Genomic DNA, 25,568 nt, shown 5'->3' on the forward strand with positions numbered 1-25,568 from the left:
AGATCCTAACCACCAAGAATACTTTTCTAAGTAGTGATTATGTCTTATTTATATTTTCCTTCTTCTTGATTAACAAGAGCCACACAAATAATAGATATAGGTTGGTCTAGTAACTTTCAATTATCATGGTAGTTGAAAATTCCATTATCACACTAACGAGTAGACGATTGGTTACATGGCTCAGGAGGCTAACTACATCTTTTTTGCTAGGGAGATCTATTCGATGACTATTTAGGCTATATGCCCATGATGGCACTTATGTGGATGAGAACCATTCTTAATACTAGTAGGAGATGACATCACATAAGCAAAACAAGATGGAGTGTTAGCATAATCCTTTCTAAGAGTTTACCAATGGTATATAAGTCTAAAGCAACTTTACTAGCTAAGACTAGCATAACAATCAAGCATGTCATGAATTCAATATATATAGAAAGGTGAACACCCACAATAACTTTTAAGAATAAAGGAACATTCATATATTTTTATATGTTGAATATAAAATTTCACTCTAAAAGCATGCCAAATTTGGGTGAGTCTCAATGGTATTTAGCTTGATCACTTAAGAGAATCACATGCCAAGAAAAACATGAAAATAATGTATCTTGACCCACATTATTAGATCTTGTAAAAAAAATTAAAATCTCGACACTTGAGAGGTTCCATATGTCCACAAAAAGGACCAATGCGATTAGAAATGTACTTAGAGGATAAGTTGGGAGCCAACAAAAAGACCTTCGTAGAGGATACATGATGAAAATTAAGAAAATTTGTGATCCAAAATGATTGACTAAGTTGGCTTAAACCCACATGATACCATTTAGTGGTAGTGGATTTAATTTTCTAGTTGGTTTCAAAGTAATTATTTATTATATTTGTGCATGAATGAAATTAAAATTTTTTATCAATTGTTTGACCATTAAACTATTTGATGTTTAAGTAAATTTAATGTAGAGCCTTTTCATCTTACTGCATTGGTGTAATATTTACCTTAATAATAAGAGTTATTTTCCTAAGCATCACCGTGGAAATTTGATATTGACATTCAACCTAATTTATGTTATTATTTAATCAAGTAAATCAGATGTGGGATAACATAAATAAATTGATCATATTACTTGAGACATGTGAAAAAACATGAAAACAAGAGGGTTTGGGTACATAACGAGAATTAATGGTTAAGAGATTAAATAGTTACACATTGTGTTCAATGTGCTAGTTGTGTATTTGTGGAGTGATTCTCCATACACACTAACGATATTTGCATTTACTATTTATGTTAGACATGATCTAAATAATTAGGTTAATTCCATGCTACACATTTAGTTCATTATGTAACATGTTCTTGTGAGTGTTTCTAATGTAGAAAATTACATACCCATTTGTAATTTCACACTAATGTTTGGTTCTCACTTTGGCATTTTGATCTAAATTATCTTAAATGTTATATCTTTTATTTCACATTTTTAACAATAGTTTTTGAATTTCTTTATTAAATCTTTTCTAATATTATGTAAATCAAATAATCAACATACTTTCTTATTCATGGCATTTTTTAATTCCTTTATTAATTCCTTTATAGTCCTATGTAAATCAAATAATCAACATGTATACATGCTATCCGTAAACCATTATAATCATTATACTTCATAGTGAGACTTGGTTCACTTTCACTATCATGAATCTATTTTTTGAGACATAAACATTTATTCTACTATACTATACTTGGTAATTAATTGAGTCCATAAAGAGCCTCTTTTAATTTGTAGACTTATTATTCTCTTACTCCAACATCATAACTTGGTTATTTCATAATTAATTCCACGAACAAGAAACCATTTAAGAAAGGTCATTTAACATCAAATTGGTATACTATCCAATTTACTTGGTGTGTCAATTCTGAAATAGTTAGATTATGGTTTCAAATCTTATAACATTAGTATAGGTTTCATTCTAATATGTACCTAGCTATTGTAATGAACAATTAGCTACTAATTTTGATTAGTGACTTTTAATAGATCCATGAGCCTTATATTTTATTTTTTAGACCCAATTTAGTCCAATAAAATCCTTTTATTATGGAGAATCTACTAAGTCCAATGTTTCATTCATTTCAATAGAAATAATATATCCCTATTTGTGGATTTAACTCAAACTTAATTTTTTATTGCATCTTCAAAATTTCTTGTTCTACTTGAATATGACATGTTAAACAAAAATTCATAGTTGAATTAAGACTGGTAGTTCTTTCATTAATTTCTTTAAGAATTTTTTCTTCTTTAGAGGAGGATGTAACTTTGAATTACTTGACATGAAAAGAATGTTGAACTTGATGAAGGAGTTATAGTAGAGATGATTGTCTACTTATGATGATAGAATAAGGTGGATTAATCTAATTCTCTGTATATATTTTTTGGTTTCTCCTAATAAATTTTTGTATTCTATTATCACATATTATTTTCAAGAAAAATATAAATGACAACTAACCTAACAAGTTCCTTATTATTATGACAACTTCTATTGAGGTGGAGTTGGACTTGGTTGTTTTTTTCATGAGTAGTTGTAGGGAGAGCTTTTGGTTAGCTGCTTCCCTTTGGCATTCTCTTTCATCTTTTATTGTTATGGTAATGGGAGCCATGCTAAAACCCACTATTTTTGGTTCAAGGAGCCAGTTAAATCCCTATGGGGTGAATTTTATTAATTTTGGGAGATATGTTGTATCCCATGTTTCTTTGGTTCAAATTAAGGTTAAGGGAGCCTATATAAAACCCTTTTTGTCTCTTGTTTTGGGTTTTGTTCTTCCTTGTGTGCCTCATACTTATCTTGGACCCTGTTTTCTTGAGGGTTATTCTGACCTTCTTTATGGCTCCATGGCTTGGTGCTTTATGATTTATTATTTGAATCTTGGGGCTTCTCCAACATTTCCTATTGAGGTAGGCTTGTCTTCTATGGAGGGGGGGATGGATGTGGTTGGCGGGTCTTTATCTTCTATCGAGGTCGAGTCAGATGTTGTTGGTTATGCCTAGAGGATTCATATGTTCAAGTATTTTGGTTCTGAAGGTTTTGGGTGCTTTTTTAAAGCCCTATCTGGTTGTGGGAACCCTATAAAACCCACTCTCAAGGTTGAGGGAGCCTGGAAAAAACCTATGTATTTTTCTCTTTTCAAGGGCCCAGTTTGGTCAGTCTCTATTTTTCGTTAGGTGAGGGTTTTTTTTATTTCTCCTAATATTTCCGCTACAGGTTAAGGGTGCTTGGGGAAACTTTTCTAGTTGGCTGAGGGTGCTAGTCAAACCCTTCTTCTCTATCTCAGAAATCTAGTTGTTTTTAGATTGGTTAATTTGGCCAGCGTGGTTTGTAGTGTTTGATCCTTTTTTCTGGCTTGCGATTGGTTTAGTGTTGGCTGTTGGGTATGCTTTATCTTTTTGTCTGCAACATCCCATTGTTGGTTTTGGATCCATGAAAATTTGAGTGTTTCGGGTTCCTTTAAAACTTGTTGTACGGGGTTTTTGGTCCCCTCAAAACCTGTTTATCCTAATAAAAAACAAGTTCCTTATTATACTATTATTACAACATGTAATCCTTTGTGTTTTCATTATGGCCAATGGGAATGGTGTCTCACTTTTATCATGGATTTTTTAATCTATTTTCACATATATATGCATAAGCAATACAACTAGACGCCTTAAATAAGATTTATACTTATCTCTCTCCCTATCACTCTCTGTCTCTCCCCTCTCTCTCTACCTATCTCTATCTCACTCTCTCTTATCTCTTCCAGTATTTAGATGTCTCTCTCTCTATCACTCTCTCCCTCTCTCTTGGACCTCATCCTTCCCTTTCCAGTTCTTTATATATCACCCCTCTATCATCATCACTCTTTCCCCACCTCTCTCTCCATCTCTACTATGTTCTTAACCTTAATATTTATTTTTTTAAATAATCCTAACATACCTTCCCCCTCTCTCTACCTCCTTCCCTCCCTCCAACTCTTTCTCTTCCTCTCTTCTCTCTCTTCTCTCTCTATCTGTTCTATTTCCAGGTCTCTCCCTCCCTCCCTGTATACCTCTCTAACTATTGCACATCTCTCTCTATCTCTCATCACTCTATCCTACTCTAGGGATATCACATCTCTACCTCTCTCTCTTTTCCTCTCTATTGATCCTCCCTTTTCCCCCTACCTCTTTTCTCTCTCACCTCTCTATTTCTCTAGAGAGTAGAGAGAGGAAATGAGGGAGGCAGACATATATAAAGAGAGAGGGATGGAGGGAGATGTATTTAGAGAAATAGAGGTAGGAAGGGAAGGAGGGAGATATATGTATAGAGAGATAGAGAGAAGAGATATCTATATAAGTAGAGATATAAGGGGATAGAGAGGAGGAAGGAAACAAGAGGTATGTAGAGAAATATAGGTAGGAAGGGAGTGAGGGGAGCTATGTAGAGAGAAGGAGAGAGAAAGAGAAAGATAGGTAAACATCTTGGGGGTAAGAGCAATGAGTGAAAAAGAGATATGTAGAGAGAGAGAGAGAGAGAGAGAGAGAGAGAGAGGAGAGATGTATAATGGTTGAGGGACACAAAGAGAGTGAGATAAAAAGAAATAGAGAGGGAATGAGAGAGGGAGGTAGTGCAAGAGAGGAAGAGAAGGAGATTAATGTACATATAAATAAAGTTAGGGAAGGAGGGAGGTACAGGTATGTAGAGAGAAGGAAGGGGAAGATAGAGATTGTTGAAAATGTGATGTTGATGGTTGGTATTAATGATTGTCATTGATGTAAACATACTATTCTGGGATTGGTTCCTGAGGATTGGTCATCCAGAAGATGTGTTATAGATGGTATTCAGTGTTTCTTGTTTATGTTGATGGTGATCCAAATTTCTCTATTCAACAGATATGGTATTGGTCAATTGTATTCATGAGTACCTTGGTTCCTTTCTTATTTTTGATAAGTTGGGTAGTGTTATTTTGAATCCAGTTTGATCTAGAATTGGGGAATGAGTAACAAGATTTTTGTAGCATATGAATCATGGTTTGGGTCCAGTATTTGTGATGGACGTAACATGATTTGACTAATGAATTACATTGTGGTATTATCTACTTCTCATTCCCTTCCACCACCAAAATGTTTAGTGTTGACCTATTTCAAATCTCTCTTTGGTCGAATTAGAAGATTATGTTGTTTGGAGACAACATATATAAGAAGGTGATCGAATTGTATGCATGTATCAAAAATGTGCAAGCCTGAAAGGAAAAATCCAATTGATGTTAATATACCAAGTGTGTTGTTGCTAAGAGGCACCAAAACCAGTTTTAGTATTGCAGATTATTTCCCTATGGTGGATTCTCTTTTCTTTCTTCTTCCTTTAGTAGTGAGCCTTTCTATGTAGTGAGTCCTTTGGTAGTGATCCTTTCCGGGCAGTGAGCCCTCCTATAGTGAGCATTCTAGCAGTGAGCCACTCTTTTGTATAAATATAGGACAAAACTAGATATTATTGGCACAATTTCTATAATGACTATTGGACCCTATACAACTATTGGCCCCTCTCCCCTATGCAAAGGCAACATGACTAATTCGAAGGAATATGTACTCTTATGAGTCTAATAGAGTCCTCAAGTTAGAATGAGAGAGCTATCAATTGGTGGAATAAGTTGATTGGTAACATTTAGAAGATTATGAGGACAATAGGAAAAGGAAATTTTATTTCCAACAATAAAATTGAATGCAAGATTGAGGAAGGCCTAGCTGACATAGAAACCAAGATGGCATAATAACCTAAATAATGTTGATTTCAACAACAAAACCTAAAGGTACTCAACATGCATTGAGGAAGTACCAAACGAAGAAGAACTAGGGTTCTATAGCTAGAGAAATAATGAATTGGTTAAGGGAAGTTGAAAGGGGCTCAAAATTCTCCTTCCGTATGCTAAAAATAGGATACTATTGGTCCCATCAAAGTGGAGAATTAGTGGCTGCATGATAATAAAGACATCAGAGTCTTTTGTGACTTTTGTAAAATACTATTTAGTGAAAAGATAATAAATTGATTTATTGATATTTTCAAACACTTTGCAGGGAAATGATTCCAAAAAAACTCACCTCTACCATGGTAAAGGAAGTTGGAAAGGAGATAACAAAAGCTAAGATTACCAACTCCATTTTGTCATTAAAAATGCTAAATTGCCAAGGAAACCAATTGGCACTACATTATTGATGATATATTTGAAGTCTACAGTGAAGCAAATAATATTGGCTCTTTAGGGGAAGATATTACTAAAGGGATAATAAAGAGATATTACATAACGAAGGAGATAAGATCAATATTCGTTATTGTAGACCAATAAAACTACTAAATGTCTCCTATAAGGTACTTGTAAACTAATTTCTAGAAGATTAGCTAGCATTCTTTTAAGTGTCATTAGTCCAACCCAAATTAGTTTCATCAAAGGAAGGTAAATTTTAGAAAATCTATTAACCCATTGCAAAGGATCAAGTTAGGCCAAAAGGAATGGCCAGGATGTGGGTAATCTTCTACTAGACTTTCAAAAAGTCTATAATATGGTGGAATTCTCCTTCATTTTCAAAGTCCTAGAAGCAATAGGATTTCCAAGTTCATTTTGTAAAATAGTGAAATTAATGTTTATGGATGTAATTTTGCTCATATTGAAATCAATGAAGAGATATATGAAACCTTCCCCTTGGGTAGATCCATTAGAAAGGGTGCCCTTTGGCCCATGATCTTTTTATCATTACTTCATAAGATCTACAATAATAATTCAGTTTTTATCTTCTAGGGCCCAAAGTTCAAGGTTTAGACTCCCAAATGAATCTCAACTAATTAACATTTAACTTGTTGATGACATAGAACTTTTCCTAGGCATGGATAGAGATAATAGAGTGAATTTGAAGAACAAGCTAGAATTCTTTTTCCATGCCTTTGGTGCAAAAATATTGGGATCCAAATCTATTCTATTAGGGTGGAGTGAAGAGACTCCAAACTAGTTAAGTGGGTTTGGTTTGTTGTGGAGGAGTCCTAAAAAGATTGTAAGCTACTTAAGGCATACCTTTTTTGGTCTCTCCCATCTCGCTCAATATGTGGAGCTGGATGTTCACCAAAATTGAAAATAAACTCATAGTTGGAATAGAATATATTTTTCTCTAGACAGAAGGGTATGTAAGTCTATCAAAAAATCTTGTCTGCCTATTCCATTTATGATGCATCTATCTATTTTTTTGCTAGCTGTCAAGTTAACAATATTCAAAAGGTAATCAAGAGTTTCTTATGGTCAAATAGAAAAGGGAATAAAAAGAAACATACAATTAGTTGGGAGTGATGTTGCATGAGCAAGTTGGATCGGGGACTAGGGTTAAAATACTTCAAAATGCAAGGCATAGTCCTATAAACTAAGTGGATTGTGAGTGTCATGTTGGGTAATGAACCATGAAAAGTCCTAGTCAAGGATAATATTAAAGATGGTTATCCTAAAAATACAAAAAGATGGAATAATATTAGCATTATGGGTAGTCTCTTTAATAGGTTTAATGTTATTCCTTCAAGTTCTATTATTTATTGTAACATTTGGAGGGTCTAGGAGAGTTGTAAAGATAGGGTGAAACAAACTAAGGCAATACAATATAACAAAGGTAGTATATGTGGTTTTAGATCTATCTATTAGAAGAAAGAATTGAAAGGTAAACCATTAGCCCTACTACAGGTATGTCTGACTAGAAAGTGGGATAAGGTTGGAATCTCAACATTAAATGATATGATCTATCTAACAATAAAAAAAGAAAATATGTTATGAATAAGAAGAAATTACTAATATTAAATTAGCCTATTCAGATAAACAGTGAAAATGATCTTGATTATATTTCCATCTTTAAGTGGACTTATGGATCTCCTTTACTGAAACTTAAGGCTAAGTATTTATACAAATTAGTTATTCAATCAAACTTCATCTTTGAGCATGCCAATAAGAAATGTGGTCTAAAATATTTTAAAACTTATGCTCTACTAAATTGATCTCAAGAAAATATGTTTTAGGTGGCAATTTATGATTCCAAAGTAAGCCTTTGATAGTAAGTCTGTAATATGTCTCCTCTATGGTTGTATAGAAAATTATATACACATTTTCTGGAACTGTAAATTTGTTGTCTTTGTCTGGTCATTATTCATGGGCAAAATTGTTGGGTGGGATTTTGTGATAAAAGGTCATGAAATAAAATTGTGTTCAATTGTATTAAAGGATTTTAAAAAGCTCATATTTTGTTTTTTGTTTTATTTATCCACTGAAATTCTATGATTTTTATGGAAAAAGAGGAATGGATATCTATACCAAGGCAAGGATAGAATTCTTATTGGGTCTACTGGTAGACTCACTACTTTGATGATTATGGAATAGGTCACACTAGCACTCAAGCTACTAGAAAATAGGTTAATGAAAGTATTAGGAGAGGGATCCTCTACACTATTCAAAGAAGACATAAAGGAAGCTAATTACTAGCCACAAGATCTCATAAAAATTGACAAGAAGTTTTAGGATGAATATCTAGACTTTTAGAATGTTTATATTAAAGAGCATAAATACTAGTTAAGAAGGGGTGCAACACTTAGAGATAAGAAAGTCTCCCAGCAAAACTTTGGTACTACTAGTTGGGATCAGGTCTCCCCTTCCAATGGAACATATGAATCATTTAAAGAAAGTAGAGTACAGACTACGAACATGGACAAAAAGAAAGGGGAAAAGATAGTTGGAGGAGAGGAACAATAGGGTGAAGATGAAGGACAATGAGATGATGAAAAGGAACAATAGGAGGAAGAATAGGAGCAATAGGATGAAGAAGAGAAATAGAGCCACTATGAAGGAGAATCTATTGGGATAGAGATGGTGAAAAAGATTAAGAGTTGTTTGAGATATTATATTTTACTTCTTTTTAAGATAATTATATGTCTCATATCTATGTTAGTATATATTCGAACCTAATTTGAAATGTAATTAGCTTTAGCTATGCTAGATCTCATGTTTTGTTAAACTATTAGATTTTGGATAGCATGGTTGTGCTATAATGAGTGATTTGCTTAATCACTAATATTTGTAACAAGACTTTATCTTTTTTATTAATGCTATTGATAAATAATCTACAATATTTTTTTGAAAAAAATATACATGAAGCAATCTTAGAACTAAATTCATATAGAATTTGATCAATATTAGAAATATTTGACACAATATTAAAGTATTAAATAAATTATTTTTTATAAATAATTATATAATTGAAAATTAAAATAAATTTTTAATCTAATAAAACTAGAAATTATATATATTAAATTATATTAAAATGAAATATAACAAATCAACGAATCCAAAATGGACTTTACATGGAGAAAGATACTTTCACATATTGTCATTTCTCATGGCTACTTTTGCAATTCAGTTGCAAAACACTTCAGGTAGATAAAAGGATTTAATTTTAGAATAACAATTTCGTATTTTAAGCAACCTGTATTGCCTTAACCTCTATACCTTGAATGCAATGTTCAAAAGATTATATGTTCTCTGCTGTCACCTTCACCATCCGCAGACTCTCCATAGACTCGGTATATTGTTGCATCTTTCTAAGTCAAGATGCTTCAGCAAGTGAAGTCGACAAAACCCTTCTTCACATTCTCTTTCCGATTGATTTTAGAACTTCGTCCATCAATATCACTGGAAATACAATTACTATAACTAAACACCACTCGTTATAGCTCAAGGGTAGAATGCCAAAACTTAAGGCTAGAAATAGAACATAAAGGATCAAAGCATGCAACCCAAAAGATTTATCCATGATGCCATGGTGTCCAGACTATTATTCTTAGACAGAACATTGAGTGAGTTAAACAACTCAATGGCCACCATTACATTGAGGGAAAAACTTGTTGCCTTTGCTTTTCCAATTAAAAAATAATCACAAGGATTGGACTCAAATGAAAAACTTCTCCTACCAGCTAAAACCGATGAAGCTTCAAAATCCTCCCAAGATGGGCATTCATCCAATGAGGTCAGGTTCCAAAAGGTGATGGATGTGTGACCATCTTTAGTTATGTCAATCCGTAAAAATGATTCATGTTTAAGCCACAAAGCAAATATACCAACCGTTGCAAGCCCCGCATATAAACCAATGAGCTGCAATCAGGACAGAACTGGAAAGACTTAAAAATTGTTCCTAAGCTGAATCTTAAATCCAAAGTTCACGAAAATATTACTAGAAATCCATGGCGTAGCAATAGAAATACAATACCATATAGCGGAGAAACACCCAGGAATTGATTAGGCTATCATTGCTTTTTCGATGTAGTTTTCGCATGATATCTATGTCAGAATGATTAAACCAAAGAGCTATTGCATGACCAAGTGTAACCAAATTCACGCAGAGAAGCCGAACTGGTATCAAACTATCAGGCATGCCTAATGCGGTAATTATAAATATAGAAGCTAACTCACTCATGTTTGATGATATTTTGTACCTGTAGAAAGTGTGTCAAATAAGTTCAGCGTCAATTGATTTCTTCAATTTTTTTAAAATTCTCATAAACAATACATTTTATTAGATCATTTATCTTAAATTACAATCTTTTTTCAATAGATAGATTCTATTAGTATGATTTAAAATGAATTATTTAAACAAATCAAAAGTTAAGATCTGTTAATTAAACCAAAATGACCTCTGCCCTCGCTTTTTTAAAATTTTTTTTTAACAGAGCTATTAATCCAGTATAATTCCGTTTTAAAAATTCATCTCATATTTATAATGAAAAGAAGAGATGCCCACCTTATAAAAGCCTTCATGTTATTGTAGATTGTACGGCCTTCTAAAACAACAGCAACAATGGTGCTGAAATCATCATCAGCCGAAACGAAATCTGAAGCTTCTTTGGCAACCTGAAAATGATTACAATATATAGCATGGTCACAATTTGTTATTGGAGTTCGTAAACATGGTCATCTTCCTCTAGGGCACCGTAACTTAATTTCAGCCTCTGCTTGATTTTCCTGGGTGGAATTTTCCGGATCTTATCTAGCTGATAAATCCAATAATCCCTGGATCGTCTACCGTAAAGCTGTCCTCCAATGACTTTCAAAGATAAAGGCAACCCATTGCAAAACATGTAAGAAATTTTCAACTAGATCTTCAAAACCTGTTAGTGGGGAAGGCTGTAAGAAGGCCCGCCAGCAGAACAGCTGCTTGGCATCAAAATATTCTAGGGATCAGATTTTATAAATGCATGTGATGCCCCAATTTGTAGGTATGTCCCCTTCACGTGTGGTAACAATGACCAGACTACCTGATCCGAGGCTCTCCTTCGGTGGCAACAGAGCATCGAGTTGGTCCACGTGTTCTACATCATCAAAAACTATGAGCACGTTAAGAAATTTCAAGCTTTTTTCTAGAATTCTCTTGCCTTCCCTCACGTTGCCAAATAATGCAGTTTGAATATGGAGGTCCTCCAGCATTTTCTTCTGCTTGGTTTGCAGAGCATTTTTGGATGCCACGTCTCGCAATGTCATCCAAAAAACTGGAGCGATGGAATGCAGAGCTTTCCCTATTGTAAAGCTCTATTGCGAGAGTGGTTTTACCAGAACTGGCAAATCCAGTGATTCCCACAATTTGTACTTGCTACTCACTCTCCCTGTATTCTTGTCGAAATTTTTCAAAGTCTCTCACTATTTCATCCAGTCCAACTGGATGTTTGGCCACCTCGAACGGCTCTTTTTTCATCACTCTCAAAACAGAATTCACTATGCTCTTCAAAAGCATCCCTTCATCGCTGAACATTTAAAACCAAAATAAATACGATGAAACAGACATATCTATATGACAAAAGAATATTGCGTACCATGCAATTGATTTGATAAATGCGAGAGGCGAGATGTTTGAATTCTTACCCATTATTATCATCAAGCACGTGCCAGAAATATTTGAGACTCTTTCAAGTGCGGTTTTCCATTCCTCCAGCACGCCTAGGGGTTACCTGCCCTTCTTTTTCTGTCGCGAAAACGCAGGAGCATAACAACCTTTTCGTCTACCCACCCATCGGAGATCATCGAACTGGTCATGATAGAACACAGGAAGAATTGGAGTATGAGTTTCGAGCATAAAGCAAAGCTCGGCCAGACACCAGGGAGATTCAACATAAATCTTTGAAAAAATAGCAATATGAAGTCCACCGGTGGTCATTGCCCCCTTAATTTCTTCCGGTATGCAATCCCAAGACTATCTCTTTTTCATCTAGAAAAGCATGTAAGCCAACCAGATGTAGGGTGTGATAGATAGCGTTGGCTAACCTACGCTTAGTATCACAACCGCGATGATTAATGAAGACATCCCAAGGCCCCTTCTTCATTACTGTTGAAGATGATGAAGATGCTTGCAGCGTAATTCCAACAAAGGGGTTTTGTGGCTTTCTATTATCCATCTGGCGCTCCACAGCTATGGATCTGGAGCTGTCAAGTGTTAGAAAAGGCGGCTAGTCGTGAAGAATAGAGTATGAGATCGATTACATACTCGCCGTCAACCATTGAAAGGTTAGATGAAACGCTGAGATTGATAATGCATTATTAGGAAGGAGAAATATAAAAATCCGCGTACAGTGAGTAGCGGAGTTGCGGAAACCGTGTTCAATTGAATTAGCATGGGAATCGAAAGGAGGTTCGAAGTTACTTTATAAGCATAGATCAGGTAACGACAATGTTATTCGCTCACCGAGTGCTTACTATTCCTAAGCAGTAATATATTTGAATTTTTCATTTCTAAAAACCCACCACATTAAATCGGGGAAAAAAGGAAAATTGCTATTAATATTGAAAGAAAAGAGCTTGTGATATCATAACAATAACCTTGGATCATTTGTAAGAGGTAGCATAAGAATATGTATGTATGTAAATTAATATATTAAAGAGTATAATCTTATATTGCATATAAGATATATTAATTTGATTACTATATTTTGTATATAAAATAGTTTTATTTGTGCATATAATTTTATAAAATAGAATAGAAATAAAAATAATATTGTCTAGTAATATTTGAAAAAAATTTGTATTACATATTTGCTTTCAAGCACTAGATGAAAAGATTTGTAATAACTTTAAATTTGTTTAGATTGTAATCAATAATTTGTTTAGATTGTAATCAATAATTTTCTTTGCTTCTATCAAATTAACTCAAATAAGTTTTTGACTTGTTCATTTCTTTGATTCCTACACATTGACTTGTATCATAAATGAATATTTCATCTTTTATTAAAATTCTATATTGTGAAAAACATATATTTTATGTTAAACAAGGAGATTTAATTATGAGAAAAATGTTAGGAAAATATCTTCCATATCACTCGAACTTCTCTGGAATCATTCTGACAACGAGATCAGCTAGTAGCTTTGCATTTGCATTGGACCATTTCTGATACTTGTTTAAGAAATCCCTGACACTCAGTTTTATCTAAAATTGTCCTCTTCATCACATAGCAAGAATTTGATATTTCATCAGTCTCAAAGGAATCACTTTTCTGTGACTTGTGTATCATCTTGACAAATGGACCTTATAAAAGAACCTTTGAGAGCTCAATTAACCCACCAACATCTCGAATGCATTTGGCCAACTCACAAAGCACTTTCAAGTACCTTTTGCTGCTTTATGATGTAAGTTTCAAATTCCAAGTCCTGCAGCTGTAAAAGTGGCACTACAACTTGCAATCTCGTAACATCTCGCTTAAAATAGTCTTGAGCAACAAGATGTGAAATTAATTGAGTTCCAAGGTTTTGGATAGAATAGGAAGGTGATTCAGGAAACACAACTAACAACTAAATGACTTGACGAGGTGTGAGTTGCAAGCTAGCATGAGATTACAGCTTCTCCAAGATATTTGCTCGTAGTACTCTCTTTTAGCCACATGTGCTTAGTTCTGCAACAAAAGAACATAGAGGATCAGGTGCGCCAAGAAAACCAAGAACACCATCAATCAACCAAACTTTGACCATGTCAATCTCGCACATGGGGATGATTCTTTCCCAAGTTGACAAGAGCACTTATTGAAGCCTTGAGCAATGGATAATTAGTTCCATCAACAAATCCTTCAAGAGGATCCGCATCACCATATTATGTAACAACCTCTTCCATGTTTTACAGGGGACTGGATACTATTGGAAGCTACAAATGTTGCCTCTGCAGTAGAGATGGCTTATAAATTACTCCAAAGCAATCCAGTATCTTTCTGTCACTCCGAGAAACAAGTTGATAACCAAATCATGTATAAAGTTTCTATAGGATTGACTTTAGCATAAAACCTTTGTAGAACTCTCAAGCGATACCTTGATTAGTGTACCAGTTTTAGCTTCTTGTTCGTTCTCAGACCTCGCACTAAGCATTTCAACCAATGGTTTTATCACTTGCCTTTCCATATTTTAGAATCTTTAATATTCTTCGCATTCTCATTCGATGTGTATTTCGTGCGCTTAATTTCGCTGACACGTGAACTTCTAATGTATCTAATGGCTGAACAAGTTGACTTCCTTGCTTGGATGGGGTACGTAATTTCATTTACACCAGGCTTAAGCCACCACGGTTCCCAGAGCCTTGCATACCATTGCACTAATTACATTCCATAATATGTTGTCTATTGAGGCATTCGGTCAAACATATTCACGTGTATTATTTATGATCTTACATTTTGTATACATGTCGAGGAGGGGTTTGCAATTACGAATTGCTTTAGCTTGAAAGTTTATAAAGCTTACTCGATAGATTCATTTTCTGCAAATCTTGCAATCATTGCATACCATGAAACCACATCGCTTTGGGGCATTCTGTCGAACAGAAAATTTGCCTTGTCTACGCATCCACATTATGTATGCATGTCTATGTGGACGAGGCAACAATATGTTTTGATGCGTGTCCATATGGTGTCTATAAACTCCCATATTGCCACAGACAATAACAGTGTTGGAAGAGGTGGTGAGTTTTACTTTACCCCTGCCATACATACATTACTTGCCCTTTTCAACAAATCGAAATTGTGTATATCTTGCAATTATAGCCAATGAGGTTGTGCCGTCTATATCGTCTTTAGCAACTACAACGTCTGACAAAGTTTCTTCTAAGCTTTGTCGGATGTCCATACTCTGTTTCAAGGTTCTAACCTATTTTTGTGTGTTCCCAAAGTTTAAGGAATTGGATGTGTATACTTCCACTGCATTTGTTTAAAATCTTCAACAGCTTCTTCAACAAAACTATCGCGTACGTGTCCATGATACGATGGCCATGGGAGTCTACCTTATTCGATGCAATACATTGAACAATTTGTGTACTTTGTGTAAGCCTCCACATACACGTCTGCCATATTTGCAATTATAATCTAACAGACACTCCATTGTATTATGATTCAATGGGTTTTTCCACACGTATAAATTTTCAGCCAATATTCATGTATGATATACGGGCACCAAGAAAAGACGTCTACACAACGACCGCGAGCATGAATGTCAAAGTAATTGAAACATGTACAACTCACATTCATAAAACAATGTTTACAATGTTAGGATGCGCTCCATCGATCGGGAAATAATAATATTTTTTTTCAAATCAATGACCAAGTTGGAGCTTTTCCAGAATTTAAAATAGCTGCCCAGCCACATGATGCCCATTGTGTAAAATTTTCTCAGAACCTGACAAGATGAATAGAGCTAGAAAATACAGAAGAGAACTTGCAGGCGCACAGAGTAAAAAATCTTAGAGCAAAAAAATTGCCTAACTTCTATTAACAAAACTGAATAAATAGATTACAATGGTCTCCAACATAGGATTAAAAAAGAGGAAATATGTGCGCAAATTTGGAAACAGCAGATTTGAAAACCAAAAATCTTCCTTAGTTTGCTTAAAAGCAAGCAAAAATTGAAGCTCTCCATCGATCACTGATAAAACAGAACGCAGTGAAAGAAATTCATAAAACACGAATAAAACGGATAAAGCAGGGAAAAAGAAGATTGCGCTAACACCCCCCTTTAGTCTAACTAAAGAGACTAAAAACTAAGAAATGGAAGAGGAAAGAGGGAAAACTCCATCTCAAAATAAACACAAACAATACATGACAATAGTATGTTGTAGTGTCTTTAACCCCAAGAAGATCTCGTAGAATTTGATTTTTTTCTCAGTGAAAGTCTTCATGAAGATGTCAGCAATTTGTTCAGAAGTGGGACAGTACTTCAAATCAAGACCCCATCATGGATCAATTCTCGGATGTAGTGCATGTGGATCTCGATGTGTTCGGTTCACTGTCGTTGTACAAGATCTTTGCAAAACTTCAATGTACTCTGATTGTCACACCAAATGACTGTCGGATGATGAAAAAGAATACCAAGCTTAGTTAGGAAGTTCTACAACCAAATGGCTTGAACTGTAACATTGACTGCACCTCTATATTCTTCCTCTATAGATGATAAAGCAATGGCAGATTGCTTCTTACTTGACCAACAAATGGGACCGGATCCCAAACTAAGAACATATCCCAATGTAGACTTGCAATCAATGCTATCACCAGCCCAATAAGAATCAGTGTAGCCAAGGAGATCCAAAGTACATCCTACTAAATAATGAATCCCATAGCTAATGGTTCCTTGAACATAGCAAAGAATGTGCTTGGCAACTTTCCAATGTAGCTCATGTGGCTCTTGCATGTATTTGGATACAGCTCCTACTGTATATGAGAGATCATGATGAGAGTGTGTGAAATAAAAAAGACTCCCCACAAGTTGTCAGTACTAAGTGCAATTAGCCAATGATGTATCTTTTCCATCTTCAATTTTTACCCCTAAAAGAAAATGGGTGACTTTAGGTTGCATGCCACTCCAAGCTTCAAAAGGTGTTTTTCCTATAAAATATTTATGAGGAGATCTATTTTGTATGTACGAAGCACAGTTGATTGCTTCAGTCCACAATTTGGAAGGAAGAGATCTTGCATTTAGCATGCACCTAGCTATCTCTCTCAAAGATCAATTCTTCCTCTCAACTACCCCATTCTGTTGTAGAGTGTAAGGAACTATATTCTGCAACTGTATTCTAGCTTTATCACAAAGATGTTGAACATCATTATTGACATGCTCCCCCCATTATATGTGCAGAGGATCGTTGACCATTTTCCCGGACTACTTTTCTACATAAGCTTTGAAAATCTTGAGATTCTCAAAAATTTCAGACTTGAATTTGAGAAAATACACCCATGTGTATGGTGTGCAATCATCAATGAATGTAGGCACATATTTGGCTTTGTTCATGGCAGGTTTTAGAAATGGACCCATAAGATCACTGTGAACAAGTTCTAAAGGAGAAGACTATCTAAAATTTGTTGCATGTATCTAAAATTTAAATGAGCATATCTTTCATGTCTAATTCTACTTTCATCCTTTGCATGTATCAGAAGTAAAGCGGAATCTGATTTTGCAACAATGTCAGAAAAAGTATATAAGTGAGATTGATGATTTTGCTTACTAACAACAATTATAGAGTTGTCTTGCATTTCAAATATGCTCACCAAATCTGGGGTGAATTCAACTCTCCTTCCAGTGCCAATATGTGTCATTTGGTAAACAAAGGGAAGATTGATGGACAGTTTTGGAATGTAAATAACATTCTCAAAACTACCAATACCAATTTCTACCCATCCTTGTCCAATTTCCTCTACTGCAAAGTTATCTCCCATGAGAATAGGAGGACCTTCATATGGGTTTAGAGATGAAAGAGTATCTTTGGTGGTTGTCATGTGGTGTGAAGCTCTAGAGTCTATGATCCATGCATCTAGAGAAAAATGTAAAGTGATTAATGTATGTGAATTACCTCTTGTTTCTAGTGCTTTTTCTTCCTTCTTCTTCTTGACATTTTCTGGAATAAAGTTACCTTGATTATTTTGCTGAAGTGTTTGTGCCATGAGATCAATAGTCTTCTTCATGCATGATGATTTTGGATGGTAACCACGGTTGCAATAGCTACACTTTGATTTACCCTTTTTGTCCTTCTTTTCCTTTGAACTGGAAGAATCATCTAGAGGTTTGAAATTAGCTCCCTTTTTAGGATCAAGATCCTTCTTCTCTTTGCCTTTGGATTGCTGATTGGATTTTGAAGTTTTCTTCCCACTTGCATGTACAACAAGTGGATGAGCTTTAGAGTTTTTCAAGGTACCCACCTTTATGATCTTATCGTGCTCATGTATCAAAGAGTCAATAAAAGCATCGAGTGTGGATATATTCCAAGTTGCTCTAGTTGTAAACTCAATTGTGTGAAAAGCAAAGACATAAACAACATATTTTGGAACCAATTTTCATAAAATTGCAAGAATTAACATGTTTTCTTTTCAATTGTAGAATGATTCATGTGTAATTTTGCACTGGCTTTATATTTTTGGTTGAGAGTAATGAATATATATTATATTTTTCAAATTAATCACCACTAATATATTTTTGAAAGATAGGTAAAAATTATTATATTATTGTATAGTAATTAATATTAAATTATTACTAGGATATGGTTACAATATTATGTTTTAATATATTTATATTATTATTTTGTTATATTTAGATTTTGATCAAACTCTTTACAAAAATTAAAAAAAACTTTTAGTCATTTATATTATATTGAAATATTAACTAAAACAAAAATTCTAATAAGACTACATTATTATTATATTATCATGCCATTATCTTATTATTTTATATTCCTTCTAATGTTATCCTTGAGAAAAAAATTAGATTTAATGTGGGGACACTTTCAATCCCTGATAATTAATAATGCTAGCATACCTATATTTAAACAATTTATTTAAAGGACCCCAAAATATATCATATTTGTTATTTATTCTACTTAAAAAATTATTATATTATATATTGAATTAATATTAAATTATTATTATATATGTTTATATTATTATATTTTAATATATATTTTTTTTATCAGCTAAGGGCCATAGCCGAGATAATTTAATATTAATAAAAGCAGAAAATACATAAAGTAGTAATAAAAGTCTGATAAAGTCTAAGAATTAAACCCTAATCTATAGATGAATTACAAAGTGGCCCAGTATTGAAGGGCCTCATATAGTAAAACTAGATAGCAGAATTCGAGGATGCAATAGAATTCTTGAGTGAGACTATGATAAAGCTTATACTGTTGCCTCCTTACCATCTCAAAAAATGATTTTGAACTAAAATTGTGATCACCGATCTATGGAAGAACTACATAGAAGGAGAGAAGGGTCGTCCAATATGAGAATAGAAGGAATTTGCTTGCCCCATTCCAATGGCTTTGGTTTTGGAAAATATTCGATCATTTCCATTAGTTCACTTCCTCCACGAGGCATTATATCCTTTAACTCTTCCACCCAAACCGGTACCTTATCTTTTAATGCAAATTCAGAGTAACCATGAAAATCTAGGAATTATTTGATCTAATTATCATCTAGAATCATTGTCTTCTTGAAAAGGGTCCATGATACAAAATTGCCATTTTGTTTTATGAGAAAGCTCCTAGCTTTAAAGCCTTTCTCATTCTCAAAATATAAATTGGAAACATTGGAGGTCGTTTGTCATTTTTTATGGTCACATTGTAATCAATCAGTAAAGGGATGATCAATTTTTCATCTATTATGTTGAGGACATTTCTGAGACCACCCAATAAATCCTCCTTAAAAAAGTTTCTGCATAAAATCTTTGTTTTTTCCTTTGATATGCCAAAATGAAGAAGGGTGGCCATGAAGACTACTAGAATCTCTGTGTTGACTTGTATTTGTGGTTCGTTCTTAAAAAGGTGTCGCACAATATTTACTTCAATGCCCTAAAAATAACAAAATGGTATTCAACTGAACTACTTCAAATCATCAAAGGACTGATGGGTGAGAAAGGGAGTGTAGGAGGAAGTGGATAGGGTAGGGTTTCATCGGTAGATGATTCTAGTGCTACTGATTAGGATGACAATGATGATAGGGGAGACAATCTAGTTTTCCCCATCCTCTTTCTTGTGTTCTGGCCTTTTCTCCCCATTGTGGAATGAGGGTTCTCTGCTGAGGGCTCAGAGGACTTGTTGGTTTGGTTTGTGGAGACGGTGGCAGGGCACCTCTCGGCTGTTTCTCTTCTGGGGGTTTTTGTGGGTGTCATCCCTTGTTCAAGTTTTCCACTTGGGTTGGTTTTCTAGAACCCCTTTCTTGTTCTGGGATTTTTTCTTTCGGTGAGAGCTTTGTGGGGGCTTTGGTTTTGTGCTTTGTTGGAGAGTGGTTTGAGGTTGGTGGTCTTTTCTTGTTTCTTTCCTTGTTTGCTTTCTTATGGGTTGTCTGCTAAGCGATCTATTGAGGTGACTGCAACTTCTATTGAGGTAGACTTGGCCTTGGTTGTTTTTCTCATGAGTAGTTGTAGGGAAATTTTTTTGGTTGGTTGCTTCCCTTTGGCATTCTCTTTCATCTTTTATTATCATGGTTCTGGGAGCCATGCTAAAACCCAATGTTTCTGGTTCAGGGAGCTGGTTAAATCCCTATGGGGTGGATTTTAATAATTTTGGGAGATATATTGTAGCCCATCTTTCTTTGGTTCAGATTAAGGTTAAGGGAGCCTGTATAAAACCCTTTTTATCTCTTGTTTTGGGTTCTCTTCTTCCTCGTGTGCCTTATGCTTATCTTGGACCCTATTTCCTTGATGCTTATCCTAACCTTCTTCATGGCTCCATGGCTTGGTGCTTTATGATTTATTGTTTGCATCTTGGGGCTTCTCCAACATTTCCTATTGAGGTGGGCCTGTCTTCTATTGAGGAGGATGGATGTGGCTAGAGGTGCTTTATCTTCTATCGAGGTGGAGTTAGATGTTATTGGTTATGCCTAGAGGATTCACATGTTCAAGTATTTTGGGGTTGAAGGTTTTTGGATCTTTTTTAAAGTCATATCTGGTTGTGGGAGCCCTATAAAAGCTACTCTAAAGGTTGAGGGAGCTTGGAAAACCCTATGTATTTTTCTCTTTTCAGGGCCACGCTAGATGCTGGCAATTTTCAAGGGCCTAGTTCTGCTAGTCTTTATTTTTGGTTAGGTGAAGGTTTTGTTGATGTTCTCCTGATGTTTCAACTATAGGTTATGGGTTCCTGGGAAAACCCTGCTGGTTGGTTGACGATTCCAGTCAAACCCTTGTTCTCTATCTTTGAGATCTACTTGTTTTTAGATCTGTTAATTTGGCCAGTGTGGTTTGTAGTGTTTGATCCTTTTCTCTGGGTAGTGTTTGGTTTAGTGTTGGTTGCTAGGTATGCTTAATCTTTCTGTTTACAGTGCCCCATTGTGGGTTCTAGATCTGTAAAAATCTGAGGGTTTTGGGTCCCTTTAAAACTTCTTATATGGGGTTTCTAGTCCCCTTAAAACCTATTTATCATAATAAAAAACAAAATGGTATTCAACCATCAGTTCCTGCAACCTTTCCTCTTTTGTATCACCTAATAACACCATTTGTTGTTTCTTCGACAGGAGCTATATTGGAGAATCCATCTTCAGAACTCAAGAGCCAAACCTGCAACCACCAAGAAAAACATTAGGAAAAGAGAAAACCCTAGGAAACAATAGCAAGGGGAGAAGGAAGAAGGAAGGAAAAAAGAGAGGCAAGAACAAAACCCTGGAGAGGATGTAATGTGAATATAACCAAGCAAGGACCAAGAGTTAAAGAGCCCATGTAATCAAATTAAAGCACAGTGAATAAACCTTTGGTGGGGCTTTCTAAATTTAGCTATCGTTTGGCTCGTTTGATAACTAAGTATAAAGGTGTATAATCTAATTAAATTGGCCTTAAAAGATGGAGGTTTGATTGATAAGACTAATTGATGACTAGAAAAGGTAGGGGAAAAAGATTTGCCAATTGTGTCTATACCCAATAGATCTAATGTCATCAAGCCAAAGGAAGTGAAGCATCAAAAGAGACCACTCTTCTAATTTGACAATTTGCCAGATTACCTTAGGGCTTTATCTATTTAAATCTGTGTTGATTTATTACAAAGAGTCGTTTCAAAATGGTTGTTAACATGTAGCATTGATGGCTATTTTGTTAGACAGTTTAGATAACTAGAAGACAGCTAAGAGGAGGGGGGTGAATCAGTTGTCACAGATTACTAGAAGCACTAGCAATTTAAACTTTAATACTGGAACCCAAAATAATAATACCAAAATAGCAGTTAATCCAATTAAGCATAAATAATAATCACAAAATTAAAGCCATCCACACAACACCAAGATTTGTACATGGAAAACCTGGTAAAGGGAAAAACCATAGTGGGAAGTCTACCCACAGTCAAATAATACTTCTGTAGTAAGTATGTGAATTACAATCAAGGGGCCTACACTTGCAGGAAGGCCAGCAACCTAGAGCACACTGCTCATCACAAAAGGAGCCTCACTGACTACATATAAATCCAGACTACAATTCGGAGAAGTGTTGAACTGCAAAAGATAGCATCTCCTATGCTTGAGTACAGTTTTGGTTAAGCTTAATACCAGAGGACTAAATCCTCTTACACAAACCCAATTCGATCTCCAATGATTGACCAACTCGTCTGCCTGAATGATATTACATTATTCACACATTACATTCCTTGACCATGACCTCTTACAATAACCATGATGATCTATAATGAGATCTTACATTTATTTATATAAACCCTCGACCATAAACAATCAGGTTGACCACCAGACAATAAACCAATTATATAATTACAAACATAAGACATCCCAAAAATATAACAATAGGTCCTATCCACATGTTACATTAATGTCAGTCCATAACCTAGATCAACTGGGACCAAGTATAGGTCCACATGATTTAGCAATGACCTCCAAATGCAATGTCTCAAACATGATCACCAACAGCATCCTGAAACTCCATCAGAAACTGCAGAAACACCAATTATGCAATGCATCAAAGATCTCCACCAAAAGCTCTGCTTGTGAAACCATCGCAAGAACCAGAAACCAATCATCTAAACAAGTAGGATAGCATCCAATCACCATACCAAAACCAACTGACCAAATATGAGTATAAGCATTATGAACAAGCCAATTCCATCACCAGATTATACGAGAGTCTACCAGATCATGCTAGATCCAAGTTAACCAAAAACTACTCAACCTACCAGAACCAGAAGGGTGTCGATAAAGCATCCAAATAGCTAGTGTTGACATCAATGACAAAACATCAATGCAACACATAATCAATTCCACCAAATGGCCAACAATCTCTGTTGGCAAATGCACACTCCAATGAGACATTATAGGTGATTGAAGGTTTTGTCATTGATGGCAACCTTACAATCCTATGACACCGGCAAGGCAATCCACCAGCACCAGCAAAGTTAGATTCTACACTGACACACAGACCACTGGCACCGACAGTAAAAGGAAGCATATCGGCACAGAAGTTGACAAGAACTTTGTTGTTAATATATTTTGTTTATTATTGTAAAATCATTGTAAGCCAACTTGGCAAGTTGTAAAATGACTCTTATATACGAGAGATCATTGTAAAACAATTATAAAAAAGACTGAGGAATGTAATTAGGCAAAATAAGGCAGACCTATTATGCGAAATATAGGTTAAGGGTTTATGTAAGAAGCAGAGTAGAAACTGGGTAATGGATCTAGCATTATAGATGCTATTTTGAAGCAGTACAAGACACTAGATTTAAATAATCCATTTTGTATGTCAGTGAGACTTCCCATTTTGTATTTGAGTAGTGAGCTCTAGGCGCTTGGCCTTCTTGCATGTGCAGGCCCCTCTTGTAGCAGTAATATTCTCTTACTGGCCAGTAAGTGAATATTGTGGGTAACAAATCCCACCAAGGTTTTTCCCACACCAGGTTTCCTCATTAAAATATTGTGTTATGGTGTGTTTTTCATGTGGTTGCTTTTGTCTTTGTTTGTTGTATTACTTTATGTTTACTGGTACACAGTATTAATATGTTCTACATGTTTTAAGTTAAGAAAATCTTACAACCAGTTAGATACTGATTCCTCCCCCCCCTCTTAGTATCTATGAGAATCCTAACAATTGGTATCAGAGCTTGGTCCTCTATTTTCAAAAGCCTAATAGCTTGAGGAAGATCTTGACACCGGTAGAGATGGAAAACTTGATGAAGAAACTTGAAGCAGCTCTCTCAGACTATGATGGAGAAAAATTGAAAAATATCAAACTTGAAGATGACCTAAAAGCAGCTCAGGATATTATTCAAGCAATTCAAGAAAATCTTACTATTTCAAGAAACAAAAGAAGAGAACTTTGTGAAAAGATGCAAAATGAGAATGATGAAAAAGAAACTCTTAATGATATGATAAACAAGTTGAAGCAAGAGAACTTGACAACAAAGAATGAAATGCAGGATATGACTATGAGATTCTATAAAGAAATTGAAGATAGAAAGAAGAATGAAGAAGATTTGACTAGAAGACTAAGTGATGCTGCAAATGAAAACACAAGACTCAGTTATGACAATGATTTGTTGAAGACAGATCTGATGCACACCCAGAATTACTCAAATGAACTAATGAGGCAGAAAGAAGTCTTAGAAAGAGAACTAGATACTGCAAATCAGCATAAAGAGAAATTCAAGAAAATCTTAGAAGAACTTGGTAACTTGTTGAAGAATCAAAAACCTAAAGGTGACACTTATGGAATTGGCTTTGAAGTTGGTGAAAGCTCTGGTACTACAAACACACAGGATCATAGAAAACTAGTAAGACAACCTAATTCTTATAAATTCAATGGCAAATGCTTTAACTGTAACAAGTGTGGTCATAGAGAAAATCAATGTAGATCTAGAAATTATCAGAATACCAATGCACCCACCAGTCAATGTTCAAAATGCAACAAAGTTGGTCATAATTCGAAGAATTGCAAAATGAATGTGAGATGTTATGTTTGTGGAAGATTTGGACACTTATCTAATCAATGCAGAACACAAACCGGCATAGGTTATGGAAAGGCTATTTAGAAAAATAATGTGACTTGTTATGCTTGTAACAAGATTGGACATATTGCAAAATTCTGCAAAAGTAAGGCACCACCAGTAGACAACAAAGGTCCTAGTTTGAAAGGTAAAGAAAAGGTTGAAGAAGTTAAGAAAGAATTCTCAAAACAATGGATTAGAAAATCAGACCTAAATGGTGTTGGGAATACTCCTCCACCGGTAGAACCAATCAACACTCCACCGATAGAACATAGTAGCACTCCACCAGCAGGAGTCTCTCCATTTAATTGAAGAAAATTCTTTTGAGGGTTTAGCAATCAAATGTGAAATATGCTATTATTCCCTCAGTTGATGGTAAGAAGTTGAAGTTACTTCTATACCGGCAGATATGTTAAGTGATTACTTAACTGGCAAGCATTAAATGTGGTAGTTGGCAGATTGACATTATAAATTAGTTTTTTTGGCTCCATTTTACTTCACCAAGCATTCAAACATTCGAAGAGCGTGAAATTTCTAGAGCTAAGGCATTTCAAGCAAAGAGGCAAAGCATTTTAGCAATCAATCTTTCCAAAGACA

The sequence above is a fragment of the Cryptomeria japonica genome, chromosome 7 (assembly GCF_030272615.1).
Source record: "Cryptomeria japonica chromosome 7, Sugi_1.0, whole genome shotgun sequence".
Taxonomy (NCBI): Eukaryota; Viridiplantae; Streptophyta; class Pinopsida; order Cupressales; family Cupressaceae; genus Cryptomeria; species Cryptomeria japonica.